Here is an 18,035-nt window from a genome sequence, read left to right on the forward strand (position 1 = left end):
CAGAGTTTTTTTGCAGGTGGAAATTCCGCCTGTAAAATCAGTTCCGTTTTTTCCTGAGCGTTTTTTTTACAGGGGACGCGGATTTTGACACAGTTTTGAGACGAGGATTTTTAAAACATCACTCAGGAAGGCTGAACTTCCCAAGAGGGCTAAAACTCCACCCAGTCTTCTCCTAGGCGCCATTTTATACACAGTACTGCTATAGAAAGGAGAAACTGCTACTTTGGACCAAAATCCTGAACAGCGCAGCAGTGTGGCCTTACCACAGCAACGAATAAAAGGTGAGGAGGCGTAAGATGCGCCTCCTCATGAAGGTTGTGATCAACGTTGTGCGTCGGCGTGGGTTGCGTCAGGTAAGTTTTGACCAACACTTTTTCTACCCTCTATTAGCAAAATTTAGACAAAGCATTCATTCCTGTTCAACACTTTATTTTTCACAGGAGGAAGAATAACGGAGAGAACGGCACCGTCGTTATTGGGTACACCCCATTAATGAACTGCGGCCACAGAGGGGACACATTGCACATCTGTAAGCAGAACTACGATGGTGAGTTTTTCTATTTTTTGTAGTTGCAACGGTACAAAAATGTGAACAGGGAGAACTATGATCCTGTCCATTTAACCACTAGATGGCATGATTTATAGCATCCACGGCATCCAGGCCGTTAGCAGGGTTGTGACTAGCACTGTAGCAACCATATCAGCTGCTACAGGGCACACGGCATGAGGGTGCCAGTGCCGTCCTCCAGCACAGACCCCCCATGCCCGGAGACGCCGCTAGCATCGGATATGGCCACACTACATTGAATAGTATCTGCGTCCTTGGACGCAGATACAATTGAACAGTATGGTATAGCAGGGAGGAATCTCCCTGCTCTGCCATAGGCTAGAGGCCATGTTTGTAATGCATTCTTTATCATGCGCAGAGACAGAATCCCTGCGCCGGCCAGCGTGATGCCATCAATGCATCACGCCGGTCTATGCAAGGATCCCGTTGTAGTTGATGTTGTGGATCAGCTTCGTTCATCGCCTAGGTGAGTATGTTTTTTTGTTTTATTTGGGTGGTGTGGCTGTATGGCGCTATCTACAGTGGTACTGTATGGCGCTATTTACAAGTGGTAGGTGGGGTTCGCTATCCACAAGTGGGTTGTGACACTGTCTACAGGGGGGGGGGCTGTTATGGCTGTCTGATAGTGGTGAATGGAAAAACGTAATTGAAACTTAAAAATGCTTAATCCATTGTGATTTTTTCTTTACAGCTATCCTGAGAAGTTTTTAGATTTAATTCGATCGCCTATGAGCGCATTTGCTCGACTGGATGGGACCCTGCAGTGCCATCTGATGCGCCAGGACACCACCATGAGTAGGGCCATCTCTCCAACGGATAGGCTGCTTATCACATTGCGGTGAGTTTTTAAAAAACAAACAAAACAAAAACATTTGCTTCTTGACCATCGATTAAATTTGTAAGATATTAGTGGGTATGGTGAAGATAGGCTTGTATATACGTGATTGCTCCTTGTACTAATAATTTTATTCTCTTTCTCGCTCTCTTTTTCAGATTTTTGGCAACTGGGGAGAGTTACACATCTCTGCACCTCCAATTCCGGGTTGGTAAATCTACCATCTCCGAAATTGTGAGGAGTACATGCCACGTGATCTGGCAGCACTTACAGCCCATTTACCAAACTGCATAGGCGCCGTCGACAGTAAGCACATACGTGTGCAGCAGCCACCGCACTCAGGATCACATTACTCCAAATTACAAGAAGTACTTTTCTGTGGTCCCGATGGCGGTGGCTGATGCCTCGTATAAGTTTGTTGCAATTGAAGTCGGCGCCTATGGCAGTACTGGGGACTCCCTGGCGCTACTGACATCGACATTCGGCCAGCGAGTGCTGGTAGATCAGGTGACTCTGCCCCCTCCAAGACCTCTTCCGGGTACCACGCATCTATTCCCTTTAGTCATGGTTGGGGATGAGGCTTTTCCGCTGATGAACAACCTGCTGCGCCCATACCCACGAAGGGGACTGGATGCCCGGAAGAGAGTCTTCAACATGAGGCTGAGCTGGGCACGACGCTTCGTGGAGTGCACCTTCGGGATCATGAGTAGTAAGTGGAGGGTCTTCACCTGTGCAATGCAGTTGGATCCAGACACAGTTGACATGGTCATTAAAGATGCCTGTGTGCTCCACAACTATGCTCGGGACTATGACAGTTTGGACATGGCCGTGGAGCAACAGGAAGCTTTTAGCGACCTACCTGGCAATTGTTTTTTTGGCCGTGCATCCAACCGTGCTGTACAGGTGAGAGATGCCTTTGCGGACTACTTTATGAGACCCGAAGGTGCCGTACCCCGGCAATTTGAAAGTCTCAGCGAAGAGCAGCCTGTCCAGGACTGATGGTTCTCCTCATGGGTCCCATCCAACCTCTCATCAGACAGCCTGCTAGCAACTTTCATCTGCTGGCTTTGTGTCATGTCGATTGTTATTTTGCCTTTAATTTAAAGGCCTTGTATACTTTAATAAAATTTAATTTCTGTTGCAATAAATGTGTTTGTTTTTATCCTTTACGTTTGAAAGAAGGCCTTGTCCACACGTAACGGAATTTGATCAGCAATTGTAGCAGACTTTCCTCTGCTCAAAGAACGCTCAAATTCAATACACTTCCAACAGCAGGAATTGACGTGCTGCGGGCCAAAATCTAGACACTGCAGGTCAAGTTCTGCTTTGAATTTTTGTGCAGCGTGTGGATGAGATTTGTTAAATCTCATCCACTTTGTTGCTACTGTATTCAGCTGCGCAGTTTCCATCCACAATTCTGGCCGGAAAATACGCAGCAATTACGCTACGTGTGGACAAACTATGAAGTGCTTGTAACCGATCCTGTGGCTATGTGTGAGTTTCATGTGGTTGGATAATCCATATTTAAGTGTAGCTAAACATTTAACAAGCTTCTGACATGTCAGTGACATCGGTGAAGGTTTGATTAGTGGGGGTCCGAGCACTCAGCCGCTTCGTGTGTGTTTGGCTTTTTACGTAAATCAATGTATCGGAGGACGGGATCAATAAACAGTTTATGAGCCCGTACTCCAATACATTGGATTTCCAGAAAAAGCCAAACACAAGAAGCGGATGAGTGCTCACATGAGTATTCAAATTCTTTGTCTAAGCGATTGGAGGGGGTTCTCCGTGCTCGGACCCCACCAATCAAAACTTTACACATGACACTACCACATGTCAGAAGCTTATAAAAGTGGAGCTAAACTTTTACGTTTAAATTTGTAATCTGAAATGTTATGAACAAATAGTCACCTAGCTGTTCACTACAGATTACAAATTAAACTAGGGATAAGGCCTTGATAAAACAGGTCAACTAATGCAGCCATATAAGGTATAGTGTCATGGTCAACCCAATTCTTTTATGTCTGACCAGGACACTCTACAGTTGTGTGGTTGCGGAAATATACCTCATACTTCGTTCACATCTGAGCAGACACAAACGGACACCGTCGGAAAACAGAGGTTTCCGTCTCCATCACCATTGATTTCAATCGTGACGGAGCCGGTGCCTGTGGTTTACGTTTGACTCTTTTCTGCACTTGATCAGTCGTTTGGGCGGAAGCAAAAGCGTAGTCAACTACGCTATTGCTTCCGGCCAAACGACACGTTCGGTGCACAAAAGAGTCAAACGTAAACCACGGGCAATGGCTCCGTCACCATTGAAATCAATGGTGATGGATACGGAAACCTCTGTTTTACGACGGTGTCAGTTTGTGTCTACTTAGGGTCCCGTTCTGACGGAAACCTCCCACAGAACGGGACCCCAACGCAGATGTGAACGAACCCTAAATAGAGTGGATTAACCCTAATGAGATATGTATCCCTTAAAAGTGTTTTCCCATGAGGGACATTTATGACCTATCCGCTAGATAGGTCATGAATGTCAGATAGATGCGGGTCTCGCCTCTGGGACCCGCATCTATCTCCAGAACGGGGCCTTTAAATACTGTTCAGCCGCTGAATGAGGTATTTTCAAAACTTTCAAAAGGTTTTCTGGTCGTGCGTTATGTAAACAGCGTAACTCGCTGAGCTACGCATTTTCCTTAACTCCAATAGTAGTGAATGGCAGTTGGAGAAGCAGCATAGCATGCGAGTTACGCTGTTTACGTAACTACCATTACCTTTGATGAGACTTACGTAAACAGCGTAGCTCAGGGAGTTACGTTGCTTACGTAACTCACGACCATATAACCTTTTTCATGGACGAAAATTAACTTCACTCAGCAGCAACACACAGCGGCTGAACGGGGTTTAGCGGGTCCCGTTGTGGAGACAGATAGATGCGGGTCCCAGCTCTGGGACGCCACCTTACATTTATGACATATCCCGTGGATGTATCATAAATGTCTCTCGTGTGAAAACCCCAACAAAATTAACGAAAAAAGAAATAGACACACACAATGTACTGAAGTAATTAAAATAGAATTTATTACAAAACCAAAAAAAAAAACACAGCAATCAACGGTTCCCTTATTACCCACCCACCATAATTTACCCCTATTTCACATATGTCAGCAAACCAAAAACATGTCCACCACCTCCAACAGCTAAACTATAAATTGTAGTAACGAGGGTGGGTGGATGGGGGGGTTTGAGCAAGTAGGCTGTGGCCCACTGCTGGTAGGGTGGTATGGGTAAAAGCAATGGAAAAATTGGCCACCAGCAGTGGGCAGGGGAGGAGCGGGGTAAGGGACAGGAGCGGTAAGGGGTTGGCTCTGGGTTGTGGTGGAGACTGCGCCAGAAAGTTGGGCCTGATGGAGCTGTACAGCCTGCCGGAAATGGATGAGAAGTACACTCAGTTCCGGGAGGGCGGGGGCGTTCTGGAAGTCTGCCGCCACGGCGTGACAAAAGGCAATAAAGTGGTCTTGCCTTTCCGTTGGCATCTGGCGGCACGAAGATGCCAACGCGTACCCAAAAAAAGTCAAACTTGTCGCCGTCCACCCTCTGGATAAGGGACATGGACTCAGTCTGCACAACCAATTGCCTGTTCCTTACCGGGCAGGTCCTTCTACGCCCCCGCCTGGAAGAGTTGCATGTATGGGGGGAGGGATCACTGACCTGGGTGGCCACAGGGGGGGCATCAAGATGAGAGAACGGCAAGGGTGAGGAGACAGGTGTCTCCTCCCCCAGTGGCATGTCTGTGGCCACCAAGTCTCCCGCCAGTTGCTCTTCCCTCTCTGCTTCATGCTGGGTCGATGTTGAAGGAGTGGGTTCCCTCTCCATCTGCTGCTGTTCATCTTGGGTGGCAGGGGCCTCTGGCTCTTGAAAATTGCCTTCAGTTCTGTGAAAAATAAAAAAAAACATTATGTACCTAAAACATAGGCATCAATACTTACGGTCGTTGTCCCCTGCTAGGCAAGATGAACAGCAGGTCATCATGATGAGGGACCTTTGGTCTTTTCAATGGAGAACCCCCACTCCTCTTGACCTTCCGCACCACCTTCATGAAGCGGTCCCGCACACTCTTCCACCTTTTTTTCACATATACCCCTGCAAAGACAAAATTGAAGTTAGTTCTTAAAATACTTTAAAAAAAAAAAACCTGAAAAAAAGTGCAATTTTAAAAAGCAAAGACATACTCACCGTTACGCCTTTTTTGAGCAGGTGAGAGACTAGTCCAGGCCGGGTACAGAGCCTTACATATTTCAAGCCATGCATCTTCACGGACATTACGGTCACTGTACCCGGCCGCACCTTTGTCCCATAGGCAGGGATGTGACTTGAGCTGTAATAAAATACAATTGCAACGTCAGTTTATTAACTAAATTAACATTGTCCTGCACACACGTTATCATCTGCCACTGCGTATGTTCAGATGAAAGGTATTTCATAGTGGAAAATCTGCAGCGTACAGTAGAAGCAAAGTGGATGAGATTTAAAATCTCATCCACATGCTGCATAAAATCCACTAATAACGTATGTTCACACAGGACGCATACGCTGCCGATAAGGGTCAGATTAGGTGACGAAAACCTACAGCTAGGTTTCCAAAACCATACAGTTAAATGGTGAGGAAAACTGCAGCGTAAGGCTCTGTTCCCCTCTGCGTTGGGGCCTCGTTCTGACGTTCCGTCTGAGGTTTCCGTCAGAACGGCACCGTCTCCATCACCATTGATTTCAATGGTGACGGAGCCAGTGCCCCTGGTTTCCGTTTGTCTCTTTTGTGCACTGGATCAGTCATTTGCCGGAAGCAATAGCGTAGTCGACTACACTATTGCTTCGGGCAAAATGACTGATCCGGTGCACAACAGAGACAAACCGAAACCAGGGGCAATGGCTCCGTCACCATTGAAATCAATGGTGATGCAGATGGAAACCTCTGGTTTCAGTCGGTGTCAGTTTGTGTCTGCTTGGGGTCCCGTTCGGACAGAAACCTCAGACTGAACGTCAGAACGGGGCTCCAATGCAGATGTGAACAGAGCCTAACTTTCAGTTTGCCTTTCCGTCGAGGGTATATGGAAACCTCTGTTGGGACCCCTCAACGGAAGGACAACGCTAGTGTTAACACAGTGTATCCACCCTGTCCGTACAGGTAAGGGCCTGTTCACATCTGCGTTGGCTTTCCGTTGAGGGGTTCCGTTGGAGGTTTCAGTCTTGTGAACCCCTCTACGGAAACTAAAATGGAAACCTTATTTTCCGTTTGCATCACCATGGATATCAATGGTGACGGAAACATTGCTAATGGATTTGGTTTGTCACCGTTGCGGCAGAAGCCTTCGCCGGAACCCCTCAACGGAAAGCCAACGCTGATGTGAACAGGTCCTAATTTTGAAGAATTACATTTCTGCTGGCATTCTGCTGGCATATATGCTGTGTACATTATACTAGGCGTATCCGCCCTGTGTGAACATGGGCTAAACAAATGTAAAAGCAAAACTAGAAAAAAAAGCATACATTAGGCTTTGTTCACATCTCACTCTGGGCTCCGTTCATGAATGGACCACCCATGAACCGAGTCCAAACTGAAACTAACGTAAGCTAGAGGTTTGTGTTGGCATCACCATTGATTTCAATGTTGGCGGATCGTGTGAAAATGGTTTTCGTTTGTCTCCGTTGTGCAGGAGACTGCGCTATTGATTCAGTCTAAAAAACTTAAGCCTGCTGGAACGATGACAATCGTAAGGCATTAGCGATGTTTCCGTCACCATTGATATCAATGGTGATGCAAACGGAAGCTGTGGTTTCCGTTTGACTTTCCGTTGTGGAACCTCCGACGGGACCCCTGAACAGAAATCCAACGCTGATGTGAACAGGCGGAACACTTGCACAACAGAGACAAACGAAAAATATCATCAATGGACCCATCATCATTGAAATCAACGGTGATGCAAACGTAACCTATAGTTTACATTTGCCTTTCCGTTGAGGGGGTCACACCAACTGAAGGCACTAACTGAACCCCTCAACGGAAACACAGCGCTAATTTGAACAGGCCCACATGAAAAAATCATTGAATACTCACTTCGTGAATCAGTTTTCCAACATTTAAGTGCATGCGATGGTACGCCTCTTCTGACATTTGTTCCTGAAATGTAAATTACAAAAAAAAAAAGTAGTCAAATGAACTGCAAAGAAAAAAAAACATTTGAAAAAACAAATACAAAAAAAAAAAAGCCATTAGCACATCTGTCTACATGTATGGCAGATGTGAGCAGTAATGTACTTACTTTTTTTACATTTTGATGGAGGTCTGGAGAAAATTGCAGCTGTTTTCCTCATGGGAGTTCTTCCTCGTTTTCGGCAACTGGAAAATGGCTGCCTCCAGATAGCATCAGAAATGCCAGCCCCTTTTTTGTGCTGGGCTTGCGGTGCTTTGCAGGGGGAAAATACCGCGAGCGTTGTGACAAAATCACGCGTCAACGCCACGCCAGCTCGAGATGTTGTTTTTACGTCTCCCATTGAGTCCAATGGGTTTTTGGAGGCGAAAACTGCCTCATGATAGGTCATGATTCGGCCATTTTTTGCCGCATTTTCAGACACGGTTTCCGCGTCAAAAAAACTTGTCAAAAAACTCAGTGTCTACTCAGCCTTAGAAACACACAGGTAGGGGCGGGGGGGGGGGGGGGGAGGTTGTACACTGCAGATCAGAGAGAGTAGAGGAGGGGGCAAATCACATAGGCTGCCAGTATCAGAGAGAATAAATACATTCCTCAACAATGAAATTGCAAGTACAAGGACAAGGCGTAAGGTTTTGCAAATCAAGGAAGTAGCAGGTGTCGCGAAGATCTGTAAATTATCACATTTTGAGGCGTGTGTGTGTGTGGGGGGGCAGCTTGAAAGCAAAGATTTTTAGCCTCATGAAACCTCAAAAATCAAGTGGTGTAGGATGATTGTGCGATGCCTCCTGTTCGTTGATCTGCCAGTTATCGCCACTTGTCGCAAACGGAGAGGGACTAAATTCTTGAACTGAGAGAACTTGGTTTATCACTCCGGCAGATCGCTACGTGCCTAGGCCGAGGGGTCAGCACTGTTCAACGTTGCGAGTCCCGGAGGTTGTGAGAACAACGAACAGGACTGACGGCAAGAGGTGCGCGGAGGTGAATCTCTGCCCAGACGGACCATCTGATTGAAAGAATGGCTTGTAGTGATCCATTCTGTGCTGCAAGTGAAATTGGACACATCCCAAGCCTAGTTTCGACACAAACCATCAGAAGGCGTTTTGCATGAAATTGGGCTACCAGCCAGACACCCAGCTACAGGTGTTCCATTGACTATACGTCACCACTCAAAGGCTATCATGGTGCACAGCAATAGAGGCTGTAGTGGAGGTCTATCCTCTTCAGGGATCAGTCCCGCTTTTGTCTCGGACACAATGATAGACGGAAATTGGTCTGGAGACCACGTGGGCAACGCCATGAAGAGGCCTTCACAAAAGAAAGTCACACAGTTCGTACTCCCAGGATTATGAGGTGGGGAGGCATTATGTACAGTAGCGGGACCCCTCTAGTCTTCATTATAAATCAACTAACAGCTCGGCGTTACATTCATTTGGTTGTGGAACCAGTGGCACTGCCATTTCTCCATAGTGTCCCAGAAGCCGTTTTTTAATAGGACAACGCCAGGCCCCATGTTGCTCATTCCACTGTGCAAAGTGAACTGCCAGCAGCCAATCTTGATGATTTGCATGCCCAAATTCATTCAATGTGACATAATATTCCTCAGACAACCATTGATAATAATTTATAGCATAACAAGGCGTGCAAGTGCGTGTATTTCCTGCGTGTGGCGCTCATACTCGATACTTAAATAGCACTAAGGAGGAACCTCCCCTTAACAAACCTCAAAATTCACTTTCTGAATACATAATTACTTACCTGTGGTAACACCTCCTGGAATTTCTTCCTCCACTTCACTCTTACACGGTTGATCGCCCCTCACCCGCTCTTCTGCGTCATCCTCCACTTTAATATTAGTCAGATCTTCCCCCTGATTTCACATAAGTAACAATTCAGTACAATACAAGAGAGAGTGCGAAGAATGTAATAGATTAACATAAGAAACCACCAAAATCTATGACCATAGGACCAAAAAGCTTCACACCCCTCTATATAGATCTGGTATAGGGCTCAGCTTCATCTACCTGATGATTCTCTGGGACATTGTGACTTTCCTCTGGGCAGTCCTGGGAATACAGAGGACTGGGACATCTCTCTGGTGGATTTCTCCTACTGGATCCATCTGTAGGAAACACAGTGACAGAATAAATGGTTTACATTTGATGATGAAATGATGGGAGTAGTATCTAGGTGACCCGCAAAACAGGATTTCTTTACAACTAATGAAAGTCTCCCCCTCCTTACACTGCTGATCAGTCATTAATTCTGTCTCCTCTTCTAGTTCAACTTTAACTTCTTCAACCTTATCAATCAGATTGTCACCCTAAACAGAAAAAAAAAAAAAAAGAAAGTAAAATGATCTTGGGGACAATTACTTTAGGGTCATATTTTGATGAGACTTTGGCGCCATCTACCTGACAATTCTCGGGGACATTGTGATTTTCCTCTGGAAAGTCCTGGGAATACAGATGACTGTGACATCTCTCTGGTGAATTTCTCCTACAAGATACATCTGTAGGAAACACACAGTGACAGAATACATTACCTACAACAAACATGTCCAATGTGACCGATTCCCTTTAACCCCTTCCCGCTGTGGCCAATTTTGACCTTCCGGACAGAGCCGTATTTTTCAAATCGGAAATGTTACTGTGGTAATAGCTTTGGAATACTTTTACTTATCCAAGCGATTCTGAGATTATTTTCTCGTGACATATTGTACTTTATGTTAGTGAAAAAAGTTAGTCGATAAATTCAATATTTATTTGTGAGAAACCCCCTAAATTTAGAGAAAATTTGCAAAAACTAGCATTTTTCTAAAATTAAATGTATCTGCTTCTAAAGTTAGTAGTAATACCACACAAAATAGTTACTAGTTAACATTTTATTTTTCTAGGACGTTACAAGGCTTACACCTTTAGCAGCAATTTCTCACATCAAGAAAATTTCAAAAGGCTTTTTTTCATGAACCAGTTCAGCTCTGAAGTGACTGCGGGCCCTATATATTAGAGAACCCCCATAAATCACCCCATTTTAAAAATTGCACCCCGCAAAGTATTCAAAACAGCATTTAGAACATTTCGTTACCCTTTAGGCGTTTCACAAGTATTAAAGCAAAGTAGAGATGAAATTTACTATTTTCATTTTGTTTTGCAGAAATTCATTTTTCATTAATTTTTCCTGTAACACAGAAGGTTTTACAAGAGAAACGCAACTCAATATTTAGTGACCAGACTCTGGACTGAAACACAGGCCTCAGAAGCAAAGGAGCACTTAGTGGATTTTGGGGCCTTCTTTTTATTTGATTATATTTTAGGCACCATGTCAGGATTGCAGAAAGGGAAAGTGCCCAAAAAAGACTAGCACCCACAGGTGTTTCATAGATTTTATTAGAATTTGGACGTGAAAATTTTTTTTCTCCAAGAAGACGTTTTAGCTAAACAAAAAAAATAATTTCCACAAGGAATAAAGAAAAAGCCCCCCAGCCTATGTAAAGTAACTTCTCCAGAGTATGTAAACACCCCATATGTGGTCATAAACTGCTGTTTGGGCACACGGCAGGGCTTAGAAGGGAAGGAGCGCCATTTAGCTTTTGGAGCGCAGATTTTGCTGGATTGATTTCTCGGGAACCATGTCGCATTTGCAAAGCCCCTGAGGTACCAGTACAGTGGAAACTACCCAAAAATTACTCCATTTGGGAAACTACACCCCTGAGGAGTTAATCTAGGGGTGTAGTGAGCATGTTAACCCCGCAGGTGAAATTAGTGTGCACTAGATGTTGCAGAGTGAAAATGGGAATTTCTCCATAGATATGCCAATATGTGGTGCCCAGCTTGTGCCACCATAAGACAGCTCTCTAATTATTATGCTGTTTTTCCCGTTTTTTTTTTTAACACCCTACACATGGCCCTAATCTTTTCCCTGGACGATCGACAGGGCTCAGGAGTGAAAGAGTACCATGCGAAATTGAGGCCTAATTTGGCGAAAGTATTAGTTCACAATTGCAGAGGCTCTGATGTGAAATAATAAAACAAAAACCCCCTGAGAAGTGACCCCATTTTGGAAACTGCACCCCTCAAGGCATTTATTAAGGTGTGTAGTGAGCATTTTCACGCCACAGATCTTATCCATAAATGAATGCGCTGCGGATGGTGCAAAGTCAAAAACAGCAGTTTTTCCCAAATATGCCATTTCAGTGACAAATATGTTGTCACTGGAGACACACACACCCCAAAAAAATTGTTAAAAGGGTTCTCCCTGGTTTGGCGATGCCATATATGTTTGGGCACACTGTAGGGTTCAGAAGCGAGATTTGGCTTTTGGAGCGTGGATTTTCCTTGGTAGTAGTTTTGTTTGGAGTTTTACTGGTATTTTAGTTTATAATGTGGGGGCATTTTTAAGCTGGGCAGAGTACATCAGGGGCATAGTCAGGTGGTATAAAAATGGGATAAAATAATTCATAGATGTGCGGTACGCTGTGAAGTAATCCTTTATGCACAGGCCGGTGTCGCACTGATAAATGCCCTTCCTTATCCCCCTTTTGGTCCACACTCCGCACCTTGGGGAATTTTGCTGTGAAGTGTTGTCCTGGTATAATATGGGCACCACAGCTTCCAGCAGATATGTTTGGGCTCTACCCTTCCTGGTTCCCTAATTTTAGCGCCTTGATAAACTGCCGCTTGAAACAGAAGAAATGTTCCCCTCGGGCCTGCACAACTGCATATTTTTCCTCCCTGACATATTGGAGCCTTAATTTATTTTATTTTTTCATAGATGTAGTGGTATGAGGGCTGATTTTTTTTTTGCAGGATGAGCTGTAGTTATTATTGGTACCATTTTGGGCTACATGCGACTTTTTATGCTTTTTTTTTTGGGAGGCAACATGACCAAAAAAAGATAGATTACTTACCGCTAATCCGTGGAGAGACATCCCATCCGCTGGACAGGAAGCCTGAAGAAATCAAAAGGGATACACCTCTCCACACACCCAGTCTTTAGGAAGAACTCAGGATGAGAATTCGTTTAATTACCTCACACCTTCATATACCGTATTTTCCGGACTATAAGGCGCACATAAAATGCTGAGAATTTCTCAGAAATAGAAAGTGCGCCTTATAATCCGGTGCGCCTTATATATGAACCCGACAGTAAAGAGAGGGGTTCATACAGGATCCTTTACCTCTATCGTGGGCGGCAGGGGTCGGCGGCGGCATACCACAGCACACACCATGCTCCTCCCCCCCGTGCGCCTAGGAATGAACTGAAAAAGTACGGTAAGGGTATGTGCACACACACTAATTACGTCCGTAATTGACGGACGTATTTCGGCCGCAAGTCCCGGACCGAACAGTGCAAGGAGCCGGGCTCCTAGCATCATACTTATGTACGATGCTAGAAGTCCCTGCCTCGCTGCAGGACAACTGTCCCGTACTGTAATCATGATTATACTACGGGACAGTTGTCCTGCAGCAAGGCAGGGACTCCTAGCGTCGTACATAAGTATGATGCTAGGAGCCCGGCTCCTTGCACTGTGTTCGGTCCGGGACTTGCGGCCGAAATACGTCCGTCAATTACGGACGTAATTAGTGTGTGTGCACATACCCTAAACGTTTTGATTTGCAATTACAGCTGAACCAGTTGCAAGTTATTGTTAAAAAGTGTAATAAATTTTGACTTGCAGTCTGAGCAATGGTTTATTTAACGGTAATGTGCTGCGCCTTATAATCCAGTGCGCCTTATATATGAAACATGATTGCTTATAAGGCGCTCATAGAAAGTGCGCCTTATAATCCGGTGCGCCTTATAGTCCGGAAAATACGGTATACAATATTTACAAAGAATCCCTTTGTATTCATGTTGGCAATCTACCTTATAAGTGCTCTATATGCTACAAGAACTAGGGAGGGTAACAGTGATAGGTTCTTGAAAAATGGATTACCGGTAAGTAATCTATCTTTTACCCTTTCACCTATGACATCACCCCTGGAGATGTACAATAGAATTCAGTATTTAGGGTGGCACCACAGCTTGTAGTACCTTTCTACCAAAGGCCAAATCAGGGGCGGTATGCAGTTGTAATCGGTAATGCTTGAGAAAGGTGTGAGGAGAACTCCATGTAGCAGCCTTGCATATCTGATCTACGGATGCCTCTGCTCCCTCAGCCCAGGAAGTGGACACAGCTCTGGTGGAGTGAGCTCCGAAGAACTCTGGAGGTTGGAGTTTCTGATTTACATAGGCTAGCTGTATGGCCTGTTTAATCCATCTCGCTATAGTGGCTCTACTGGCTGCCGAACCTTTGTTAGGACCCTGAAACTGGACAAACAAATTTTCTGAGGATCTTAGATCATTGGTGATCTTTAGGTACTGGACTAGGCATCTCCTTATGTCTAGGCAGTTAAACGGTTGTTCCTTTGGATTTTTTGGGGAGTCGCAAAAGGAGGGAAGAATAATCTCTTGATCTAAATAAAAGGGAGAGACCACATTAGGAAGAAATCCTGGTTAGGTTTTTAGGATGACTCTATCCTCTAATAGTAGGGTATGTGGAAGAAAGGCAGAAAGGGCCTGAATCTCACTCACTCTACGGGCTGATGTAATGGCTAACAAGAATGTCATTTTGAGTGTCAGCATTTTTATGGATATAGAGTCTAGTGGTTCGAACGGTGGATTTGTCATAGCCTGGAGAACAATGTTTAAAGAGGCTCTGTCACCAGATTTTGCAACCCCTATCTGCTATTGCAGCAGATAGGCGCTGCAATGTAGATTACAGTAACGTTCTTATTTTTAAAAAACGAGCATTTTTGGCCAAGTTATGACCATTTTTGTATTTATGCAAATGAGGCTTGCAAAAGTACAACTGGGCGTGTATTATGTGTGTACATCGGGGCGTTTTTACTCCTTTTACTAGCTGGGCGTTCGGAATGGGAGTGTATGATGCTGACGAATCAGCATCATCCACTTCTGTTCGTTAACACCCAGCTTCTGGCAGTGCAGACACACAGCGTGTTCTCGAGAGATCACGCTGTGACGTCACTCACTTCCTGCCCCAGGTCCTGCATCGTGTCGGCCACATCGGCACCAGAGGCTACAGTTGATTCTGCAGCAGCATCAGCGTTTGCAGGTAAGTAGCTACATCGACTTACCTGCAAACTGCAGATGTAGCTACTTACCTGCAAACGCCAATGCTGCTGCAGAATCATCTGTAGCCACTGGTGCCGATGTGTCCTCGCTCGTCCGACAGGATGCAGGACCTGGGGCAGGAAGTGAGTGACGACACAGCGTGATCTCTCGAGAACACGCTGTGTCTGCACTGCCAGAAGCTGGGCGTTCTGAAGAGAAGTGGATGATACTTCTCGTCAGAACGCCCAGCTAGTAAAAGAAGTAAACACGCCCAGATGTAACACACATAATACACGCCCAGTTGGACTTTAGCAAGCCTCATTTGCATAAATACAAAAAAGGTCATAACTTGGCCAAAAATGCTCGTTTTTAAAAAAATAAAAACGTTACTGTAATCTACATTGCAGCGCCGCTCTGCTGCAATAGCAGATAGGGGTTGCAAAATCTGGTGACAGAGCCTCTTTAAGTCCCATGGAAGAACTGGGGATCTTATCTGGGGCTTAAAGAGACTGTCACCACATTATAAGTGCCCTATCTCCTACACAAGGAGATCAGCGCTGTAATGTAGGTGACAGTAATCCTTTTTATTTAGAAAAACAATCTATTTTCACCACGTTAGGAGCGATTTTAGCTTTATGCTAAATAGTATCCGAATGCCCAAGTGGGCGTGTTTTTACTTTAGACCAAGTGGGTGTTGTACAGAGGGGTGTGAGACGCTGACCAATCAGCGTCATGCACTTCTCTCCATTCATTCATCTCCATTTCTAAATAAAAAGCACTGCTGTCACCTACATTATAGCACCGATCTCCTTATTTAGGAGACAGGACACTTATAATGTGGTGACAGAGGCTCTAAGTCTGCAGGAGGCTGTTAGGAATCTCTTAATCCAGGGGTGTTCTGCTAATTTAAAAAGGAATTTAGTGCGGATATCTGAACCTTTAATGTGCTAGGCCTAAGGTTTTTATTTAATCCTGCCTGGAGAAAATCCAATATTAGAGGGATATCTGGTTTGGTTAGAGAATTAATATCCCTGCCTGCAAAATTCATAAATGCTTTTCAGGCTCTCGGATATATTTTTGAGGTAACCGGTTTCCTACTAGCTAGCAGGGTGGAAATGACAAACTCTGAGAATCCTCTCTGTCTAAGGATTATCCGTTCAGTTTCCAGGCTGTCAGATGGAGTTTCTGAATCTCGGGGTGCATTACTGGGCTCTGGAAAAGGAGATTTGGTATGAAATTTTTCTTAACCACGTGAACCATGGACTCTTTGGCCAGAAGGGGGCTATTACTATCACACTGGCCTGGCCTTCCCTGACCTTTCGGATTACTCTTAGGAGACGGTTTAGGGGGGGGGGGGGGGAGGAGGGGAGGCACAGCCCCTCGCTTGACTCCAACATTGGGAGAATGCGTCTATAGCTGTTGGGTGTTCCGAGGGGTCTATGGAGAAGAATCTTTTGGTCTTTCTGTTTTCCCTGGATGCAAATAGGCCTATTGAGGGGGTCCCCCATTTGAGGACGATCTTCTGAAATCCTGTCGTATTCAGAGACCCTTCTGGCTGGCGTAGCCTTTCTCGGCTTAGTCTGCCACCTGGTTGTCTCTTCCCTTCAGATGAACAGCTGATAGGGTCAACAGGTGGTGCTCTGCCAGAGAAAATATTATTGGTATGGATTTCTTCATGGCCTGAAGAACTGCTGCCAGTTCCCTGAAGTTGGAGGATCTCTGTACGGTCTGTTGATCCCACTGACCCTGAAGAAAAGAGGAGTCGTAATGAGCTCCCCACCCCCAAGGACTCACGTTTGTGGTAATAGAGAGTAAGGGTTGATTTCCATGGCACGCACAGCATGAGGTTCTCCCTGTCAAAACAGCATCTGAGAGACAGCCTGGCTGCGGATGAGATGTGAGGGATTGGTCTAGGGAGAGACTGCTCCTGTCCCACTGATTTAGAATGTCCCACTCTAGAGCCCTGGATCTGAAGTGAGCCCATAGTACAGCTGGGATGCATGACGTCATGAGGCCCAGGACTGACATGGCCTTCCTGAAAGAGGTGATATGGTCTAAGTATAGTTCTGAGAGACTGTCTATCAGGGGATTGATTTTCCCTTCTGGATGGAAGGACAACTGCTTGGAGGAGTCTAGCAGAGTTCCTAGGAATACACATCTGTTTGATGGGTTTAAGTTTGACTTTTTTCGATTTATGTTCCATCCTAACCTCGTTAGTATAGCGCGAATTATCTCTATTTGTTCGATCAGGTCCTGAGATGTTTCTGCGACTATTAAAGAATCGTCCAGGCATGGGATGAGGAGGATGTCCTTCGTCCTGATGTAAGAGGTCATTTCGGCCATTAGTTTCGAGAATACTCTTGGGGCTTGTGAAATGCCAAAGGGGAGGGCTCTGTATTGTAGGTGAAGTTACATAGTTAGTACGGCTGAAAAAAAAAAACCATGTCCATCAAGTTCAACCAAGGGACGGGAAAAGGGAAGCAAAAAATTTCTACACATAGCAGCTAATACTTTTTTGTTCTAGGAAATTATCTAAGCCTTTTTTGGAGCCATCTACTGTCCCTGCTGTGACCAGCTCCTGCGGTAGACTGTTCCATAGATTCACAGTTCTCCCAGTAAAGAAGGCTTGTCGCCACTGAAGGTTAAACCTTGTTTTTTGAGGGGGTTTTACATGGAACAGGATTTCACCATTTTTTTTGTATGTGCCATTAATATATTTATATAAATTAATCATGTCCCCCCTTAGTCGTCTTTTTTCAAGGCTAAATAGGTTTAATTCTTTTAATCTTTCCTCATAACTTAAATTCTCCATGCCCCTTATTAGCTTCGTTGCTCTTCTTTATATTTTTTCCAACTCCAGGGCATCCTTTCTATGAACTGGAGCCCAGAACTGAACTGCATATTCTAGATGAGGCCTCACTAATGCTTTGTAAAGTGGCAATATTACATCCCTGTCCCGCGAGTCCATGCCTCTTTTAATACACGACAATATCCTGCTGTCATTTGAAGCAGCCGATTGACATTGCATGCTGTTATTTAGTTTATGATCTACAAGTACACCCAGATCCTTCGCAACAAGTGAATCCGCCAGTGTAGCTCCCCCTAGGACATATGATGCATGCAGATTGTTGGTACCCAGATGCATAACTTCACATTTATCTACATTAAACATCTTCCATAGACTGAACTATATTACATAGCTTGGTGTCATCTGCAAAAATAGAAATAGTGCTATTAATCCCATCCTCTATATCATTAATAAATAAGTTGAATAATAGTGGTCCCAGCACTGAACCCTGGG

General features: G+C 44.9%; 1 protein-coding gene and 1 pseudogene across 1 annotated transcript in view; one reads left to right on the top strand and one right to left on the bottom strand.

Moving 5' to 3' along the window:
- LOC142654474 (uncharacterized) overlaps positions 1–18,035 on the top strand; it is a 1,458,099-nt gene that overhangs the window by 1,329,129 nt on the left and 110,935 nt on the right.
- Positions 1–18,035, bottom strand: part of LOC142659669 (uncharacterized) — a 75,958-nt pseudogene that overhangs the window by 6,468 nt on the left and 51,455 nt on the right.

Source organism: Rhinoderma darwinii, chromosome 1 (genome assembly GCF_050947455.1).
Source record: "Rhinoderma darwinii isolate aRhiDar2 chromosome 1, aRhiDar2.hap1, whole genome shotgun sequence".
Taxonomy (NCBI): Eukaryota; Metazoa; Chordata; class Amphibia; order Anura; family Rhinodermatidae; genus Rhinoderma; species Rhinoderma darwinii.